This window comes from Pan paniscus, chromosome X (assembly GCF_029289425.2).
Source record: "Pan paniscus chromosome X, NHGRI_mPanPan1-v2.0_pri, whole genome shotgun sequence".
In the NCBI taxonomy this organism is placed as follows: domain Eukaryota; kingdom Metazoa; phylum Chordata; class Mammalia; order Primates; family Hominidae; genus Pan; species Pan paniscus.
In genome coordinates this window covers 72,034,489-72,056,279 of record NC_073272.2, presented here as the reverse complement: position 1 = coordinate 72,056,279, position 21,791 = coordinate 72,034,489, and the positions used below count along the sequence as shown (strand labels likewise).

At 41.9% G+C, this 21,791-nt stretch overlaps 1 protein-coding gene and 1 non-coding gene across 9 annotated transcripts in view; both read left to right on the top strand.

The window, feature by feature from the left end:
- The window catches only part of HDAC8 (histone deacetylase 8), a 245,871-nt gene that overhangs the window by 192,182 nt on the left and 31,898 nt on the right, over positions 1–21,791 (top strand). The window lies entirely within an intron of this gene.
- LOC112438637 (U2 spliceosomal RNA) lies at positions 6,021–6,211 on the top strand. Its single transcript, XR_003027034.1, has one exon. It is a non-coding gene; the product is annotated as a U2 spliceosomal RNA (small nuclear RNA).

The window sequence follows — 21,791 nt, the reverse complement described above, 5'->3', positions numbered from 1 at the left end:
AAGCTCCTAATAGGGCAGAGTTTCTTAATGCTGTATCCCCAGTGCCTAGTACATAGCAGACTTTCGATGAATGAATAAGTGAATGAATGATAGAGGACTGTAGCAGTAGACTGGGTAGACCCTTCTGATCCTATAGCTTTCCTAGGACCAGCTTGTATGCTTTTCTTTTACATCCTTCTCCTATAAGTAGAATACAAAATAGCAAGGCTGAGAAGATTGATCTATGGGAGCTTTTTTAGGGGGAGAGGGAAAAATCATCTAATAACTCCATCGCTTTTAAACAGCTTTAGCAAGATATAATTCTCATATCACAAAATTCACCCATTTAAAGAGTGCAATTCAGTGGGTTTTAGCATATTCACAAAGTTATGCAACCATTACTACCACCTAATTCTGGTATGTTATTATCCCCCCTAAAAGAAATCCCATGCTCACTAGCAATCAATCTCCTCTCCCCCGACCCCCTGGAAACAACCAATCTACTTTCTGTCTCTATAGATTTGCTATTCTGAACATTTCATATGAATGGAATCCTGCAATATGTGGTCTTTTATCACTGGCTTCTTTCATTTAACCGAATGTTTTAAAGGGTCATCCATGTTGCAGCATGTATCAGTACTTCCTTTATTTTTATTACCGCATAGGAGCTTTCTGAGCCAGTAATTTGTGGTTTGGGTTATCACAGCGTTTCCTACATTTGGACAACTGAGGGAACTCATCTGAAACTGAAAGGAAGCCAGCATGAATACAACCTAGAGTGAATGAGATTACAGCCACCCTCATCTTTGGCAGTGGCATATTTGTGCTGAGCCAAAGATCTGTCTTAATAGGATGGCAGGCCCAAGTTATGTGTTGTGACCTCCTGGTGGCACTGGTCTAGTCTAGGAAGGGCTCATGGGTGCTGGTATAACAGGATGAGGCAAGTGCCTCATAGCTTGTGTTTCTGGCTTGGGCAGAGCTTGGGTGCAATTCCTCGTCTTCAGACATCTGAGAAAAGTATGTCGGGATCTCCTGGTTCCATTTGTTCTGTTTGCCAGTGGGCAGAGTACACTGCACTGTGCAGACAGGTTAGACAGTTTATTGTAGGCTGATGAAAGCAGATTAAAAAACCATCAGCTTGGTGGGAAACTAGCTCAGAATCCAATCCAAATGTCAGATGAAATATTTACACAGCCAGGAGATAAACCAAGGGAAACAGTGTGCCCTTTGTGTGTGCTTCTGAGTGTGCAGGCGCACACAGAGCTGCTGACCATTTGTCAACTTCCAAGATTTATTCTGTTGCTTCTGGCAAGGGACAGCCTAATGATTTAATAGCTTGTCAACACCTACACAGAGAAACAAGGACTGGCACTTCCTCATTTCTTATTTTCTTTGCTTTAAATAGGAATTTCTATTCCAAGTCACTGGAACCTGGAAATCAGACTGTCAGATTTCTCTTGACTTGAGTGCACAGTTCCTGAATCTGAGCATGATGAATGTTATAACTTTCCTATTATACAAACACAGGGTTGCTACCCTTTCAGAATGACCCATTGAGTTCATATCCTAAAGCTTGAGTGTTTGCTTCAGACCATTGCTGTGAGCCAATTTCAAATGGAGTGAAACTGTTTTGTTTCTGTCCCATGAACCTCTTGAGTTGAATGCCTGCTTGAGCAATCCAGTGCCTGGTTGCCACATTTACATTTGAGATGGAGAAGTTGTTTAGAGGATTTTAGTGCAGAAGATTGGATTTCGTATGCAGAGTATTATTCTCCAGGCATCCTTGGGCAGTTGTGAGTTCCCTGAAAGAAGAGACCATGTCCTCTTCAACTCAACAAACCCCACAGTGCCTAGCACAGCACCTAGCACACTGTCATCTTGGTTAATTCATTTTCAAACAATTCCACCAAGATCTATGATAGAATGACAACCAGAGGGTTATATTTTATATTAGAATAATGCCTTCTGTATACTGGGTCTTTATCCCAAAGACAGGTAGTATAGCAAAATGGTATAGAGCTCTACTTCTCAAAGTTTAATATGCATATGAATTACCTAGGGCTTGTTAAATGCAAATTCTGATTCAGTTCCTCCAGGCTGAAGCTTGAGATTTTGCCATTCTTGCAAGCCCCTGCACGATATAATGTTGCCAAACCAGGTACCACATTTTGGGCACCAAGAATCTAGAGCTATGCTATCCAATATGGTAACCAGTAGCCACTAGTGATTAGTAAGCATTTGAAATGTGGCTAGTCCAAGTTGAGATGTGCTGTAAATGTTCAGTACACACCAGATTTTAAAGACTTAGTAAGAAGAAAATGTGAAATATCTTATTAGTAATTTTATATTGGTTATATGTCAAATTGATAATATTTTGAATATGTTAGGTTAAATAAAACATTCTTAAAAATAATTTCACTTGTTTTTTTTTATTTTTATTGTAGCTACTCAGAACATTTTTAATTATATATGTGGCTCACATTATATTTCTACTAAACAGCACTGGTCTAGAGTAGGAGTAGCAAACTTTTAGAATAAAGGGCTGGGCCATAAATATTTTACGCTTTTCAGACCATATGATTTCTGTCCCAACTACTCAATTCTGCTGTTGTACACAAAAGCAGCCATAGACAGTATGTAAATGAATAAGTATTGGTTGTGTTCCAATAAAACTTTACTTACAAAAACAAGTAGAAATGGTAGCCTTGAAAACCAACAACAGCCTACAATCATGGTGAAAACCAGCAGCCTGGCAGCCACCAGAGGGAACAGAATATGGACTAGAATGTTGGAGCTCCTTCCAAGCCTCATTTCTGAACAATTAATATTTGGCCTGTCTAGTGGTTCCTTGAAAGACCCCACTTGCAAGGCTTTTTTTATTAGGCATGATTCAAGAGTGTGCTCAGTGTGAAAAACTTTTTCCTTGGGGTATTTGTCAAAAATAATTAGAGACAAATGATTAACTTTACAGCTGCCTATGGTAATAGATAACAGTTGTGGTGAACATTAAGCTAACCAAAAAGCTTAAAAGTAAATGCTGAGGAATGAGATGTCCATATGGAGCTTAGAAAACCTCCAACAAATACCTGAGAATCTAAAAGGCTATGCATATGCACAGGATGATAGGCATTCCCAAGGCTGTGCACATGCTCAGAAAACACCTAAGAAAGGCCAAAGTTCTCACCTATGGCTGAACTTCAAGCTCTGTACAAGTGAAGTGCTAAGGCAAAGTTGCCCCCAACATACACACAGAGCATCTTGGTAAAGACTGGGAGACTTACTGGCTCCATGAATTTAAGCAATTCTCTGTACAATCGTTAGCTGACGACTAACCTAACCAAGCAGAGACTTCTGTGACCCCACGTGACAAAGAATCCAGACTTTGCAGAATTAATTTAGAAAAGCCACTAAACAGGCCAGGTGTGGTGGCTCATGGTTGTAATCCCAGCACTTTGAGAGGCCGAGGCAGGTGGATCACTTGAGGTCAGGAGTTTGAGACCAGCCTAGCCAACATGGCGAAACCCCATCTCTACTGAAAATACAAAAGAAAATTAGCCGGGCGTCATGGCGCATGCCTGTAATCCTAGCTACTTGGGAGGCTGAGGCAGGAGAATCGCTTGAACCCAGAAAGTGGAGGTTGTGATGAGCCGAGATCACGCCACTGCACTCCAGCCTGGGTGACAGAGTGAGACTCCGTCTCCAAAAAAAAAACACCACTAAACAAATAAACACCAGCAGCAACAACAACAAAACTCTGGGGAGAGGGAGAATTTGTTTTCCAGAGTTACTGCATGATATAATTTTAAACGTTCAATTTTTAACAAAAGTTGTAAGATATACAAAGAAACAAGAAATGGTGAATACATAGGAAAAAATATCAATCAACATAAACTGTCACTGAGGACATCCAAACATTGGAATTACTAGACAAAGACTTTAAATTAGGTATTTAAAGTCTAATTTAAAGTACCAAAATTTAAAGGAATGTATGACATGTCTCACCAATATCAATAAATATCAATAAATAGAAATTATATTAAAAATAACTAAATGGTGGCCGGGCATAGTGGCTCACACCTGTAAAAACAACACTTTGGGAGGCCAAGGCGGGTGGATCACCTGAGGTCAGGAGTTCAAAACCAGCCTGGCCAACATGGCGAAACCCTGTCTCTACTAAAAATACAAAAATTAGCCAGGCGTGGTGGTGGGTACCTGTAATCCCATCTACTCGGGAGGCTCAGGCAGGAGAATTGCTTGAACCTTGGAGGTGGAGGTTGCAATGATCCAATATTGCACCATTGCACTCCAGCCTTGGCGACAAGACTGATCTCAAAAAAAAAAAAATACTGAAGGGAATCTTTCAGGCTGAAATGAAAGGACACTAGACAGCAACTTGAATCTACATAAAGAAATAAAGACCACCAGTAAGGGTCACTACATAAGTAAATATCAAAGTACAAATATATTTTTCTTTAGAACTCTTTTCTTCTATATATGATTTAAAACACAACTGCATAAAGCAATAAATCCACTTTGATAAGTGCACAATGTGTGAAGATATAATTTGTGTGACAATAACAACACAAAGGAGAGGCATGAAAATGGAGCTATATGGGAAAAAAGTATTTATGTACTTAGGCCATTTTGTGTTGCTATAACAGAATGCCTCAGGCTGGGTAATTTATAAATAAGAGGTTTATTTAGCTCATGGTTCTGGAAGCTAGGAAGTTCAAGAAGCACGGTGCTGGCTTTAACTTGGCCTCTGGTAAGGGGTTTTGTCCTGTGTCACAACACGGCAAAAGGTCAAAGAGTAGGAAGGCACATGCAAAGAGGCAAAATCTGAGGGGCTTTATAACAACCCACTCTTGCAGGAACTAATCCATTTCTGCAAGAACTAATCCAGTTTTGCCAGAGTGAGAACTCACTACCATGAGAATGGCATCAAGCCATTCATGAGGAATCTTCTCTCATGACCCAAACAACTCCAACTAGGCCCACCTCCCAACACTGCCACATTGTGGATCAAGTTTTAAATGAGTTTTGGTGGGGATGAACAAACCATATCCAAACCATAACATATACTATTGAAATTAAGTTGATATTAATCCAGACTGTATTGTTAAAAGTTAAGATGTTAATTATAATACTCAGGCAACCACTAAAAAAAAAATATACATATACATATATATACACACACATACATATATATACACATATTTATACATGTATATAATACATTTTTATATATGTAAACTAACAAGAAAATTAAAACGGTACAGTGGAAGATATCTATTTAATAAAAAAAGAATGCAGTAATGGAGGAATCGAGCAACAAAAAAGCCTAAGACATGGAGAACAAGTAGCAATGTGGCATACATAGACTATGCCTTATCAGTAATTATATTAAATGTAAATGATTAAACATTCCAATTAAAAATTACAGATTGGTCAAATGGATTTTAAAAACATAATTCAACTATATGTTGTTCATAAAAGAAATACTTTAAATTCAAAGGCACACGTGGGTTGGAAGTAAAAGGATGGCAAAAGATATAGCATGCATACGGTAACAAAAAGAGAGCTGGTGTGGCTATACTAATAGACAAAATTATAAATATATGTCACCTAACAACAGAGCACCAAAACATATGCAACAAAAACTAAAGAAGTGAAAAAGAGAAATAAGAAATTTAACAATAATAGTTGGAGATGTCAATACCCCATTTTCAATAATAAATAGAACAGCTAGAGAGAAGATCAACAAGGAAATAGATTTGGACAACGTGATAAACCAACTAGAGCAGAATATACATTCTTTTCAAGTGCACGTGGGACATTTTCTAGGACAGAACATAAGTTAAATCACAAAAGAAGTCTCAGTAAATTTAAAAGGATTGAAATCATACAAAGTACTTTGGAATTAAATTAGATGGAAAGGAATGAAATTAGAAATCAATAAAAGAAGGAGATTTGGGTAATTCATAAATATGTGGAAATTAAACAGCACACTCCTAATACAAATAGGTTGAAGAAGAAATCACGTTGCTTCATAGCCTTTTGGCTAAGTTCAAGCGTAGTATCTGTCCTTATCAGTTTAATATCTGATACATCCTCTATCTGAGGACAATACATTAAACGGATTTTTGGAGCAGGGAGATGGAATAAGGACTAGTTTCCTCCACTCCATGCATCAACCTGGTATTGCAGTACCTCCAGAAATGGTGCACCCCTCCCAATAAGAAAAAAAAATTAAAAGAAAAGAAATCACAAATAAAGTTATAAAATACTCCAAGATGAATGAAAACAAAAACAAAACATGCCAAAACTTATGGAGTGCAATGAATGCAGTACTCAGAGGGAAATTTGTAACTGCAAAGGTCTGCTTAAAAATAAGAAAGACTACAAATTAATAACTTAATCTTTCATCTTAAGAAAATAGAGAAGAGCAAACTAAACCCAAAGCAAGCAGAGGAAAAGAAATAATAAAAATTAGGTGGGGCATGGTGGCTCACACCTGTAATCCCAGCACTTTGGGAGGCCAAGGCGGGTGGATCACCTGAAGTCAGGAGTTCAAGACCAGCCTGGCCAACATGGTGAAACCCTGTCTCTGCTAAAAATACAAAAATCAGCCAGACATGGTGGCATGCTCCTGTAGTCCCAGCTACTCAGGAGGCTGAGGCAGGAGAAACACTTGAACCTGGGAGATGGAGGTTGCAGTGATCCAAGATTGCGCCACTGCACTCCAGCTCTGGGCGACAGAGCGAGACTCTGTCTCAAAAAACTAAATAAACTAAAAATAAAAATTAGAGCAAGAAGAACTGAAATAAAGAATAGAAAAACAATAGAGAAATTTGGTGAAATCGAAAGTTGGTTCTTTGCAAAGCTCAGCAAAATTACAAAACTTTAGGTAGACTTAAGAAAAAAATGTCTCAAATTATGAAAATCAGGAATGACAGTGGAGATATTACTACCCACCTTAGAGAAATAAAAAGGAGTATAAAGAGCCAGGCACAGCGTCTCACGCCTGTGATCCCAGAACTTTGGGAGGCCAAGGCGTGAGGATCGCTTGAGCCCAGGAGTTCGAGACTAGCCTGGGCAACATGGTGAGACCTCGTCTCAAAAAAAAAAAAGAGCATAAAGGAATACTATGAGCAACTGTATGCCAACAAATTTTATAACCTAGATGTAATGAAAATATTCCTAGAAAGACACACAATACCAAAACTAACAAGAAAAAATGGAATGGAGTATCTGAATAGACCTAAACCAAGTAAAAGAGATTGAATTAATAATTTTTTGAATTCCCACAAAGAAAACCCCAGGCACATATGGTTTCACTAGTCAATTCTACTGATTGATACCAATAATGGTTGATTTTATTTGTCAACTTTATTGGGCCACAGAAATGCTCAGATACCTGGTTAAACATTATTTCTGGTTGTATGTGTGAGGGTGTTTCCAGAAGAGATTACCATTTGGATTAGTAGACTAAATCAAGAAGATTTTCCCTCTTAGTATGGGTTGGCATCATCCAATCTGTTGAGGGCCTGAATAGAACAAAAGGTGAAGGAAGAATTATCTCTCTCTCTTCCTCCCTTCCCTTCTCTTCCCTCCCTTCCCTTCCCTCCCCCATCCTCCCCTCCCGTCTCTCAATGACGGCTTGAGCTAAGATTTCAGTTTTCTCCTGCCCTAGGACTGAGATTTACACCATCAGCCCTCTGGTTCTCAGGCCTTTGGACTTGGACTAGAACTTACACCATCATTTCTCCTGGTTCTCAAGCCCTCAGACTCAGACTAGAGCTATACAACCAGCTGTCCTTGGACTCCGGTTTGCAGATGGCAGGTCAAAAGTCTTCTCAGCCTCCATAAGTGCATGAGCCAGTTCCTCACAATAAATCTATTTTATGTAGATAAATGATACATTTATTCATCTAGATATTTATTTTTACATATATTTCTAGAGAGTGAGAGAGAGAGAGAGAGATATCCTATTTGTTCTCTTTCTCTGGAGAACCCTGACAAATAAAACTTCCCAACTATGAAGCCAGTTCTACATTTATACCAAAACCAGATAAAGAAATCACAACAGGCTGGGCACAGTGGCTCACGCCTATAATCCCAGCACTTTGGGAGGCCAAGGCAGGAGGATCACTTGAGCCCAGGAGTTCAATTGAGACCAACCTGGGCAACTTAATGGGACCCCCGTCTCTACAAAAAATTTAAAAATTAGCTGGGTGTGGTGGTGCATGCCTGTGGTCCAGCTACTTGGGAGGCAGTAGGTGGAGAGGGTGGGATGGGAACTGTTTGAGCCCAGGAGGTCAAGGCTGCAACAAGCTGTGATCACACCACTGCCTTCCAGCCCAGGTGACAAAGTGAGACCCTGTCTCCAAAAAAAAAAAAAAAAAAGAAAAAAAGAAAGAAAAGAAAAAGAAAACAAAAGAAAGTAAAAGACAACTCACAGAATGGGGAAAAAAATTTGTGAATCAAAATATTTGCAAATCATATATAAAGGACTTGTATCCAGAATACATTTTTTTTTTTTGAGACAGGGTTTCACTCCCATCACCCAGGCTGTAGTGCAATGACGTGATCTCAGCTCACTGCAACCTCTGCCTCCCGGGCTCAAGCCATTCTCCTGCCTCAGTCTCCTAAGTAGTTGGGACTACAGGCGTGTGCTACCGCACCCGGCTAATTTTTGTATTTTTTGTAGAGATGGGGTTTCACCATGTTGCCCAGGTTGGTCTTGAACTCCTGACCTCAAGTGATCCACCCACCTCAGCCTCCCAAAGTGCTGGGATTGCAGGCATGAGACGTGGCACCCAGGCTCAGAATACATTTTTAAAACCCTTAGTACTCACCTAGCAGGCCAGGTGCAGTGGCTCATGCCTGTAATCCCAGTGCTTTGGGAGGCCAAGGCAGGAGGATCACTTGAGCCCAGGAGTTCAAGACCAGCCTGGGCAACATAGCAAGACCCCCATCTCTACAAAAACTTTTTTAAAAAATTAGGTGGGCATGTTGGTGTGCACCTGTAGTTTTAGTTACTTGGGAGGCTGAGGCGGGGAGGATTGCTTGAGCCCAGCAGTTTGAGGCTGCAGTGAGCTATGATTGTACCACTGCACTCCAGCCTTGGTGACAGAGTGAAACCCTACCTCTAAATAACAAGAGCAAAATAACCCAGTTTTAATATGGGCAAAGGATACACATAGACATTTCTCCAAAGAAGATATACAACTGGTCAATAAATACATGAGGAAATGCCTGACATCATTAGTCATTAGGGAAATGCAAATCCCAAACCACTATGAAATATCACTTCACTCCTACTAGGATGACAATAATCAAAAAGATGGATAATAGCAAATGTTGGCAACAATGCAGAGAAATTGGAACCCTCATACATTGCTGGTGGAAATATCAAATGGTGCAGCCACTTTGGAAAACAGCACGGCAGTTCCCTAAAAAGTTAAATAGAGTTGCCAAATGACCCAGAAATTCTATTCCTAGGTATATAACCACATATCTTCACACAAGAATGTGTACATAGATTTTCATAGCAGCACTATTCATAACAGCCAAAAACTTGGAATCAACCCAAATGTCCATCAACTGATAAATGGATAAACAAAATGTGTATCTATACAATGGAATTCAGCCATAAAAAGAACAAATTACTGATACGTACTACAATATGGATGAACTTTGAAAACATTATGCTAAGTGAAAGAAAGACACAAAAGGCCACATATTCTATTATTCCATTTGTATGAAATGTCCAGAATATGAAAATCCATAAAGACAGAAAGTAGATTACTGGTTGCCAGGGGATAGGGGAACAAGAAGTGAATGCTCAATGGATATGAGGTTTCCTTCATGGGTGATGAAAATGTTCTGGAATTAGATAGTGGTTGCACAACTTTGTAAATATGCTACTTGTGAATATACTAAACAATGCACTCTAAAAGGGTAAATTATATCTCAAGGAAAAAAAAGGCAGAGGGACAGATTTGGCTCATGGGCCATAGTTTGTCAACTCCTGGTCTAAAGCAATGATTTTTGGAGTCACACAGACCAGAGTTAGAATCCTAATTTTCAACTTATGAGCTCTATGACCTTGGACAAGTCACTTAATAGCTTTAAGCCTCACTTTTTTATATGTTGGGGATATGTATAGTATCTCCCTTGTATTGTGTGAGGGTGGAGTTAGGTCAAATGTAAGCTCCATGAAGGCACTCAATCTCCAGGGCCTAGAACTGGCAGGCTCTCAATATACATGAATGAATAACTAAAGGATTTAACACAGTCGCTGACTCATCGTAATAAATAATAGCAAATCCTTATACAGTATTTACTGTATTACAGGTACTATTCTAAGTGCTTTGCAGAACTTTATTTCATTTAATACATAGTATTATTATCATCCTCATTTTCCAGATGAGGAAACTAAGGTACAAAAAAAATTATGTAACTTGCCCAAAATTATACCGCTAGCAAATGGTACAGCTAAAATTAAAACCCAGGCAGTTGTGCTCATAAGTCTATGCAATAAATGTTGAATGTCAATTATCATGATCATCATCATAGAGTTTAAAACATATCCAAGGATACAGATCTCCTTTCTCCTTTTGGCATCTAAGCACATACTAACAACTCTACTTCCTCAGTGTTTGATTTAGGGTGAGGATGCTTCCCAAGTCTCTGATGTTCTGCTAGAGAACATGTTCATTCTTTCATCCATCCATTCATTCATGTATTTATCAAGCATGTACAGGATCCCTACTGTGTTCTAGGCCCCGTGCTATATAGAGATAAAAAAGACATACTCTCTATCCTGAAAGAGCTCAATGTCTAGTCGGGAAGACAATTATAATCCACAGTGAAAAGTGCTGTAGTAGAGATTATGCAAGAGTGCTATGGAAGCAGAGAAGACCCAAGCAGGGAATAGTGTGGAGGTAGGAAGAAGGAAGGACCTGTGAACACTTCCTGGAGGAAGTGGTACCTGGAGAATGTTCCCAAAAAGGAATGTGGATTAGTTGGGTGTAGGAAGGGAGAAATAAGTCAAGATTAGGTTAAAGTATGCATATATATATAGACTGAAAGGCCCGGGAGCCCTTGGTGAAACCCAGGGAACAAACGGCACAGAGTCCAACATGACCAAAAGCCAGGTGGCAGAGGGGACCTGAAAAAGCTCCTAAGGGCCCAAGTGCCATTCAAGTTTGGTCCTGAGCAACTAATTACCCAGCATTCCCCAACCCCTTACCCTACTTTATTTTCCTCTGCAGCACTTATCACCATCTGACATGTACATGCTTGTTTATTTACTATCTGTCCCCTCCCACTAAAATGTGAGCTCCCTGAAGGCAGAGACTTTGTTTTGTTCACTGCTATATCTCCTTTGACTACTGCATACACATGTTTGGATTGCCTGCATTCATAGGCACTCAATAAGTATTCTTAAATAAATGAATGAATGAAATAAAATCAATAAACTAATGTCCTGAGAGCTCTAGGGAAGACAGTGATGATTAAGATACAGGACCCAACTTCCAGGAACTTATAGGCTTAGCGAGAGACCTAATACATGAGCATGAGTGCCTATTGCACTCTGTCTCCTCTCTTCTTTCACTTCCTGCTTTCTCTCCTAGAACTTTCAGACCGTTGTCTGACCATTCAAAATTCCCCATCCCTCACAAATATTTCTCCACCGCATCCAGGACTTCCTAGTTCCCAAAAGTGGCTCATGTTCCAACATACACCTGCCCTCCTTCCTGGCTCTGCCCATCCAAAATCTCATTCCTGGTAGCTGTCCAAGTCTACTAGATGTTGTTAGCATGCTCAAACTAATTTTCACGAACGTATGACTCACTTCCAGAGTAATCTAGGGTATATTACTTTTTTAACTTTTCATTACGGGAACTTTCAAACATAAATAAAGCAGAGAGAAGAGTATAATGAACCCCCATGTACCCATCACCCAGCTTCAACAATTGCCAATATTACTATTCCTATTTATTCTATCCCCCATTTTTTTCCTGAAGAATTTTAAAGCTGATCCCAGGTATCATACCATTTCATAGCTGATAAATATTTTAGTATGTATCTCTAACAGATAAGGACCTTTTCTTAACATAAACACAATACCATTATCAAACTCAACAAAATTAATAATCCCTTATCATCTGTGGTGGCTAATACTGAGTGTCAACCTGATTGGATTGAAACATACAAAGTATTGATCTTGGGCATGTCTGTGAGAGTGTTGCCAAAGGAGATTAACATTTGAGTCAGCGGGCTGGGAAAGGCAGACCCACCCTTAATCTGGGTGGACACAATCTAATCAGCTGCCAGCGCAGCTAGAATATAAGCAGGCAGAAAAATGTGAAAGGAGAGACTGGCCTAGCCTCCCAGCCTACATCTTTCTCTCATGCTGGATGCTTCCTGCCCTCGAACATCAGACTCCAGGTTTTTCAGTTTTGGAACTCCGACTGGCTCTCCTTGCTCCTCAGCCTATTGTGGGACCTTGTGATCATGTGAGTTAATACTTAATAAACTCCCCTTTGGCCGGGCACAGTGGCTCACGCCTGTAATCCCAGCACTTTGGGAGCCCAAGGCAGGTGGATCATGAGGTCAGGAATTCGAGACCAGCCAGGCCAACATGGTGAAACCCCATCTCTTCTAAAAATACAAAAATTAGCCAGGTGTGGTGCCGCATGCCTGTAGTCCCAGCTACTCAGGAGGCTGAGGCAGGAGAATGGCTTGAACCTGGGAGGTGGAGGTTGCAGTGAACCGAGATCGTGCCACTGCATTCCAGCCTGGGCGACAGAATGAAACTTCGTCTCAAAAAACCATGTAGTTGTTTCTCTAGAGAACCCTAATACATCAGCTAATACCAATCTCTGTTAAATTTTACCCAGTTGTCCCCAAAATATCCCTTACATGGATTTGTTCAAATCAGGCTCCAAAGAAGGCCCATACATTAGGCATATACTTGTTAGGTTTAAGTCTACTTGATAAAATTTCAGGCCTTATGGAAAAGTGGGGACTAATCAGCTTGAAGCCCCTCTGGACATCCCAGATTCCCTAACCCTAGGAGCTTCAGGATAGCCTCTCCCTGGCTGGAGAAAGGAGCTAGCCATTCAGGCCCCAGGTTCCTCATCAGATCCTTTTTCTGTTCCCCAATAAGGGGTGGAGGGACTGTCACCTTGCGGTGGAGTGGGGAGACAAGGAGAACCAAAGAAATGCCTTGCAACCAAGTTTTTGGTCTGCCTCCTGTCCAACCACCCCTAATCCCCACCTCCATCCTAGCTGACCTCAGAAATATTTGGTTCAGCTGCGTAAATGTCATCGTAATTACAGTCATTCTTTGGAGCTGCTTATCATTATGCCTAATTACAGTACAGCACAATAATCATTATGTGTATCATTAAAGATGTGTCAGATTGACTTTGCCATGAGTTTTATTTTATTTCAATACTAAATTGCTCCAGTAGGCACAGCCTTTAGAGCTTGTTGCTCCTGGTCCCTACTGGGGAGCAGGAGACCAGCTGTTGGCCAGCCTGCATCTGAGCATCCCATCCTGTCCCATCCAGTCCTGTACACTGCCACCTGCACTGGCTCTGCTGCAGCCCAGTTCGGAGGTGCCTGCCTGCCTGCTTGTCTGCCCTTCTGCTGCATGGACTGCACACCTGGGCTTAAGGCAGAGTGATTTGCACTTAACAAACAACAGAAACAACCAAAACAACAAAACCCTTCAGGCTCTGCCAGCATCAACCACTGCTTCCCCTGTCCACCAGGATCTCAGTCAAGCTTCTCATTGATTCAATCCATGCAACATCTTCATTATTCTCCCTATATGATGATAGGGAATGTGAAATGAGCTGATATGTCCAAAGTCATCGGGTTCATCATTAGCAGAACCGGAAAAAGAACTAGAAGCTATGATGCTGAGCCAGAGCTTCTGTGGGAGCCCTGGCCAGGTCAGGCTCCATGCGTTAGGCATTCGTCTCTGGTAGTGGATGCATTTTCAGTTTTCAAATGTACTAAACGATGCTATCTGTGCTGCTGGGCAACTTCCTGAGAAGCAAGCACAGGAGAGTTGAGGGGTGTGGGGGCAGGGAGCAGTACTTTTCCAACTCGTGTTTTCGTGCTGTGAGAACCAAACTGAGAGCCTGGACGAGGTCACCCTACACCTTGCCTCACTGGTACATTGTCAGGCTGCCTCTGCCAGCAGACTTCTTGCAGCTTGCCAGAACCAAGGTCGTCACGAATCAGATAAACCAGTGTTGAAGAAGCATGTGTAACATATCAAATCATTGCCTAATGAGCCTTTCCTCTGGGTCCTGTGCAGACCCAACAAGTGAGTTCACTGCATGTTTGCTCAAATGCTCATTTATTCAGCCAGCCTTGAGTGAGGGCCGTCTTTGTGCCCTGCGTTGTGCTAAGAAAGCATCTTTATGCTATGTAGTTCTTGCTCCTAAGAGCTGCACTCACGGCCCAATGGGGAAGGACAGCATGTAAACAAAGATGCCAGAGTAGGCCAGAGGGCTGTAAAAGGCCTTATGGATGGCCAGGCGTGGTGGCTTATGCCTGTAATCCCAGCACTTTGGGAGGCTGAGGCAGGCAGATCACAAGGTCAGGAGATCGAGACCATCCTGGCCAAAATGGTGAAACCCCATCTCTACTAAAAATACAAAAATTAGCTGCGTGTGGTGGTGCGTGCCTGTAATCCCAGCTACTCGGGAGGCTGAGGCAGAAGAATTGCTTGAGCCAGGGAGTCAGAGGTTGCAGTGAGCTGAGATCGCGCCACTGCACTCCAGCCTGGCGACAGAGTGAGACTCCGTCTCAAAAAAAAAAAAAAAAAAGCCTTGTGGAAACACACGGGAGGGAATGAGGAACTCTGACTTTGGGGAGTTAGCAAAGACTTCAAAGAGGTTACATTTGAGCTGGGTCTTGAAAGCTGAGTAGGAATGGTCTAGGCTGAGAAGGGAGGGCTGGGCATTCTCTGCAAAGGGAATGGTGAACGGAAAGGCAGGGAGGTGTGACAGAGCGTGAAGGAACCCAGGATCCTTTTGCAGATAAAGAGGAAACGAGTTTCCATTAATGTATCTCATGGCCTTAATAATTTAAGGTCAGACCTGGTTGACTGGTTTTCCATGACCTTTGCTTCCCTGCCCCGCTTTTGTGCCAGCCTTTTGGCCTTTTTGCAGTAGCTCTGAATTTAGCTCAAAAGCTTATGCTGAAATACGCCATTTCATTTTGTTCATTCTATATTTTGTGCCAATCACACTGGCCCATTGAATGGCTTAGCTATATGTTATTCTAAGTTTCGTGGAGCAGCAAAAGGAGGCCTTTTTCTCCCTAGAGTCAAACTCAAGGAAGCAGAGCCTGCTGTGAGAAAGGATGGCACAAAATCTTTGAGGACTCCTGAACTCCATGGGCTAGGCATTTGCCGCCCATGTCTGTTGTCAGCTGAATGGTGTGTTTGTTTAGCTGTGACTGCTCTCTTCATTAGAGGGGCATTAAAATGCTGTTGGTTTGAGTGTGGCAAGGTGATAAATCATCCTTGTGTGGACTCTTAAATAAACTATTAGGGGACAAATCTAAGTGTGCCTTTGCTAATCTGTTGGTGAGCATTAGCCACATCTAGAGCCTTGGAGGGGCCCAACAGCCATAAGTTAGAGTTTTTGTAATGAAAATGAAACCCCCTTCATTTATCTAGCCTCAGACCTTTTCACACAATTTCTTCCTGTGAGCCTCATAGACAACCCTTTAAGGTTGGTGGGGTGGGAACTCATGCCCCATTTGACCAACGTGGCGACAGAGCCTTGAAGAATTAAGTGTTGGTGGAAACCAGGCCCCTGATCGCAGTGCTGGGGACCTTTCCTACTACTCCGTGCTGCCTGCTGCTGAGCCAGCCTTTCCCCTGTGCCATGTGGGCCTGGGCAGAGGTGGCACTCACACATTTACAGGACAGCTGGCTGCCAGGAAGCACCAAGTCTACAACTGTGGAACAGGCTCCCCGCTATGTTCACAGTACCCTTGCCTTAAGAAACACCTCTGGATGCTTGCCATGTTAGCACCAAACTAGTGTAAGGTAGATAAAGAATGACAAAGAGCAACCTTGGAGAGCAAATACCCCTCCAAGATCTATGTCATTTACTCCCTTCTTACCAGCAGGATCAGGTTCAACCTACATAAATCTATTTTAGTGTATTTTAATTGCTTGTAAACTAAGTGTTTCCTGTATATGCCACTGACCATGAATAATTAGAATCATTTCAATGACTGGGTTTTGGAAAGTGAATGGGAGAGCAGACAAAAAGGGGCTGCTCAGAAGCGAGAGTCATTTGTTAAAGCGTGAGTGGAAGCGTTGTCTCAGCCTTCCCCAGTTTTGGTTTGTTTTTTTCATGATGTCACTAGAGCCGCCTGTTTTTCAGCTACTCTGGCTGCCCTTCATTTTGTATGCATCTCTCATGTTAAGTAATGCCAGCTGCTGACAATGACCAGGCCTGACTGGCCACATGTCACAGTCATTCATTCACTCAGCAAAGATGTATGGAGCGCCTACTATGTGCCAGGCCCATACCAAATCTTAGGGACAAAGAAAAGAATAAGGCCCAGTTCCCACCCTTGAGGAGAACACTGCCCAGTGGAGGAGACAAGCACAAAAACAGTTACACTAGAATGTGTAAGTGATAGAATCAAGAGGCAGTGAGCTGTGGGAACACAGAGGAGGAACTTACTCCATCTGGGGGAGCTGGGAATGGCACAGTAGAGAGGCAACATTTAGCAAGGGCTCAAAGGAAACAGAAGAATTGACCAGATAAAGAGGAGTGGGGAGAGACACTTCAGGTCAATGTGGCTACAGTTTAGGGGCCGTAGCCCAGGTCGTGGTGTGCGATAAGGCTGGAGAAGTCAGCTGAGCCAGACTGTGAAGGCCTTTGTATGTCCTGCTTTCAAGTTTGGACTCAGTCCTGCAGTCAGTGGGGAGCCGACCATGGTTTTTAAGCAAGGGAATGACATGATCAGATCTGAATTTCTGATGGAAAGCTCAGGAAGGGAGGGGAGACAGGGAAATCAGTTAGAGGCTGACTAGGATTTTGCTTTGTCTTCCGTCTGGATTGCAGGAGCTCCTTGCCTGCACCTCTATTATGGTTCTTCCCACAGTGCATTATAATTGATCATTTGCATAGCTGTCTCTCCATTCACTCCTTGAGGGCAGGGGCCAAGTCTTGTGCATCTCTTCATGACCAGAGCCTGGCACACAGGAGTGCTCAAGAAACATTGGTATCATGTGAATGAGTGAATAAATGAATCAATAGGTGCTGAGCAAGTGCAACTCCAGTTTGCCCCAAGTAACCTCTCTGATGGGTATATCAGAGATAAATCCTACTCTGATGGAGTAGCAATTCCATCCATGGCTTTTCCCCTCTCTGCCAAGCCCATCATTCTATCGTGGTCCATCACAAAACAAAGATGCATTATTCAAAGCAGACAAGAAAGTTGCTTACAGAGCTGTGTTGGTGCTGGTTTTGACCCAGTACTCTGTTCTTTCTCTACAAATTAATTTTTGATGACTTGTTTACAGTATATCTTCATTGTCCTTATTCCACTTCTTGTGCATTTCATACCTTCTCTTCCTTCTTACTTAAATCTTGCTCATCCTTCAAGGCCAGTTCAGTTGCCTCCCATCTCCTCCATGAAGCCTTATTCATTACTCAGCCCCCATACTCAGAATTAAGAATTCCCACTTCAGAATTTCCCTTGAGAAATGACTTACCTCTGACATTCTTCTCATCATAGTTATTCCTGTACTTGTCTGCATTCTCTACTAGACTGTAAGCTCCTCAAGACCAGAGATTATATCTGTGTCATTATCATCTCCCCAGCACCTACCACACTGAATCCTGCCCCAGCAGATAACCAGTGAGTGTTTTCAAATATAGGTTGAGCATCCCAAATTTGAAAATCTGAACTCTAAAATGCTCCAAAATCCAGAACTTTTTGAGAACCAACATGGTGTGCAAAGGAAATGCTCACTGGAGCATTTCAGATTTCGGATTTTTGGATTAGGCATGCTCAACTAGTACATATAATGCAAATAGTCCAAAATCTGAAAAAAAATTCAAAATACAAAATACTTCTGGTCCCAAGTATTTCGGAAAAGGGATATTCAACCTGTGATACCCAAAGCATAGTGCTTTCTATCGGGCTCTCCCCTGAGAGATAATGCCAGTCTTGGGAGTACTCTATGCCTCTTTCTATCTTCTTGCACACGGTTAGATATAGTTTTCTTTGTTTAACAAGTAATGAGGAAAAAAAATCATTGCTCATCAAACAATGGGAATATCACAGAGATAGAGATCTCCTAAACCATATTATTTCGGGGGTCTTTTTTTGTACATATTTAGAGGGTACAAGTGCAGGCTTCTTATATGCATATATTGCATGGTGGTGAAGTCTGGGCTTTTACTGGACCCATCACCCATTATTTCGGGTATTTTGATGAAATCAGGAACGTTCAGGATGGTATTATTTCAGGTATTTTGAATGCACAAAATTCAATGCCTCTAAACAAAGCATAAACACACTAACCCATTCAGGGTCATAAGTACAAATCTTTCTTGAAGAGCTTATTGTATGGTGGGACTTTTTGAGTAAACAAAAAAAAGATGATGAGCATTCTCTTTGGAAGGACTTACAATTAGCTCTACTTGGAACACATTATGCAAAATACCAAGAATTCAAATTTTCCAGGTAGAAATGTCCAGCAGATGATTATAAATGCACGTCAGAGGCTGGTGACAAACACTGACAGGACCCAGAGATGTAGGATCTCCACGTAGGCGTGATTACAACACCAACAGAGGGCGCGAACTCCTGCAAAGAGAAAGAAGAGAGGCTGAGGATATAACCTGAGGGCACCTACATTTCAGAGACAGGTGAAAGAAGAGGATCCAGGGAAGGAGACTGAGAAGGAACAGGGAGAGCAGTGGTTATGAGAGAGAAGATAGTGTGATGACATGTGCTGGAGAGAGATCAAATAGGATGAGTGATAACTGAAAAGAAGACCTTAGTTGGGCAATTAGGAGGTCACTCTTGATGTCCTAAAGCAGGAATAGCAAATGTAGGGCACATATGACTACGTGCCCTCAGACCCCACCCTGCCGGGGTCTATGTACTCCTATGGATACATTACAAATTGATCATGGCCTGCTTCCCTGTTGAACCAAGGCACAGCTTCAGAATCTTCCTCAACACAGTACCCCAAGCAGCTACTACCAATTGATCCAAGTTGTCAAGAAGCTGAAATCTCTTTGCCATCTCTCTTCTAAAAAACAGTTCAAGGCTGGGCACGGTGGCTCATGCCTGTAATCCCAGCACTTTGGGAGGCCAAGGCGGGTGGATCACCTGAGGTCAGGAGTTCAAGACCAGCCTGGCCAACATGGTAAAACCCTGTCTCTGCTAAAAATACAAAAATTTAGCTGGGTGTGGTGGTCCATGCCTGTAATCCCAGCTACTCGGGAGGCTGAGGCAGGAGAATCGCTTGAACCTGGGAGGCGGAGGTTGTAGTGAGCCAAGATTGCTCCACTGCACTCCAGCATGGGTGACAGAGTAAGACTCCATCTCAAAAAGAAAAAAAAAAAAGTTCATTGGAGGTGTGGGTTGCAGTGAGTTGAAGTGTCTGAGAAATGAGGAGGTCAAGGTGTTGAAGAAAAGAGAAATTTTAAGAGGTTCAGAAGTGAAGGGATGGAGAGAGGGCAGTTGTTTGGAGTAGTGTAAGGATCAATTCTTATTAATCCTCCAGTAGAAGCAGTTTTCAAAGTCATCTTAGTACTTGTCCAGCAACAAGCCAGGTAAAGCAATATCCCTATACCCTTCCTTCTTCCATCCCCACCCTTGGCTTAAGGAAAATTTGATGTAAAAAACCTTCGTGTGTAGGCTTGTTTCCAAAATATTCATTTGATTAACAGAGACATATGGTATAACCAGAGTTGGCTCTGCACACAGTATGAAGAAGGAATTGTCTCTAATCGTGGAAATTTGAGGATCAGCAGTGATGGGGCAAGGTATTAGTCTTGGCCAGGGCTCTTCCCTAAAACTCTTGAAACCATACCCTGAAGGAAAATTCTGGCCTGCAGGGAGACCCCTGCCACCCTGCCCTTGTCTTTCCTGTCTCCTCCTCTAGACCTCCTTCTTCCCCTTCCCAATCTAAGCCCCTTCTCATTTTTATCTCTTCTACTCCTTTCTGTCACCTCTGTCCTGTGCCTCTCTCTCCTACCACTTCAAGTTTCTCATTCCCTCCTCTTCTTTTCCATCTTTCTTAATAGTCATTTTCACTTGGAATCCTTCTCTTCTTGATCTCTCTGCCACTCTTTCTGGCTTCAGGGTTTTGGGATACAGGGTAAGCTCTTAAGAATTCACCCTCATTCAGTCTAAATGGACATTTGTAGAGAAATCCAATTTTACTACTGCCCATTACATTCAGAGCTCTGTTTCTTTGTACAGTTGATAAAGCACAAGAAAAAGAATGATAATATTCAGCATTTAATAGTATTTACTGAGCATTTATAATAAGCCAAGCACACTGTTCTAAGTTCTTTACATGAATTCACTCATTTATTGTCACAACAATCCTAAAAGGTAGGTTCTGTTATTATTCCCATTTTACAAACAAGAATACCAAAATACAGAACGGTTAAGTCACTTGCCTAAGGTCACACAGCTAGTAGATGGTTGTGTTAGTCCATCTGCATTGCTATGAAGGAATACCTGAGGCTGGGTAATCTATAAAGAAAAAAGACTTAATTGGCTCACGGTTTTGCAGGCTGTACAAGCATGACACCAACATCTTCTGGCGAGGCCTCAGGAAACTTTCAATCATGGTGGAAGGCAAAGGGGAGCCAGCATGTCACATGGCCAGAGAGGAAGCAAGAGAGAGACGGGGGAGGTTCCTGACTCTTTTAACAACAAATGTGACATGAACTCTCAGAGCAAGAATGCACTGATTACCATGGGGAGAGCACCAAGCCATTCATGAGGATCCGCACCCATGACCCAAACACATCCCACCAGGTCCCACCTCCAACATTGGGGATCACATTTCAATGTGAAATTTGGAGAGGACACACATCCAAACTACATCAGTGTAGAGCAAAGATGTAGGGCTCATCCCATATGACTCCAGAAATCTCAGTCTTTAACTGCTGTGCGTATTGCTTCATGACATAGTGGAAGCCTATAAAATGGGAAGTTCAAAGTCATTGGTTCAAGTTCACATCTCTTAACTGTATTACATAGTGTTAAGGTTATGATCTTGGATAAGTCACCTGATTTGTCCAGTGCCCCCCACATGTGAGGGCATTTTATTGTACACTAACCAATACCACATACTTTAGCTTGGATTTATTCCTCTGCTTTTGCTATAATTATATCTTCCCTCTCTATTTGATTGTCATCTCCTTGAGAGCAGTCACCAGACCTTATTTATTTATTTATTTTTGGTACTCAGCTTGCCCCCAGGGCCTAGAATGATGCTTAGCACCTAGTACAATGCATGCATGTGCACACATGCAAACATATACACGCACACACACACTACTGTGGATTGACTAACATAAGAACCTTACTAATTAGATGACATGCAAATGGGCTATATATATGTGTTCACGAAAGCCTCTAAGTACTTTAGCTAATGAAATAAGATGTTAATATTGAGCATATTCTTTGCTTAAATGTAATTAGTGCTCCAGTTACAGTGAGCTATGATTGCATCACTGCACACCAGCCTGGGTGACAGAGTAAGATCTTGCCTC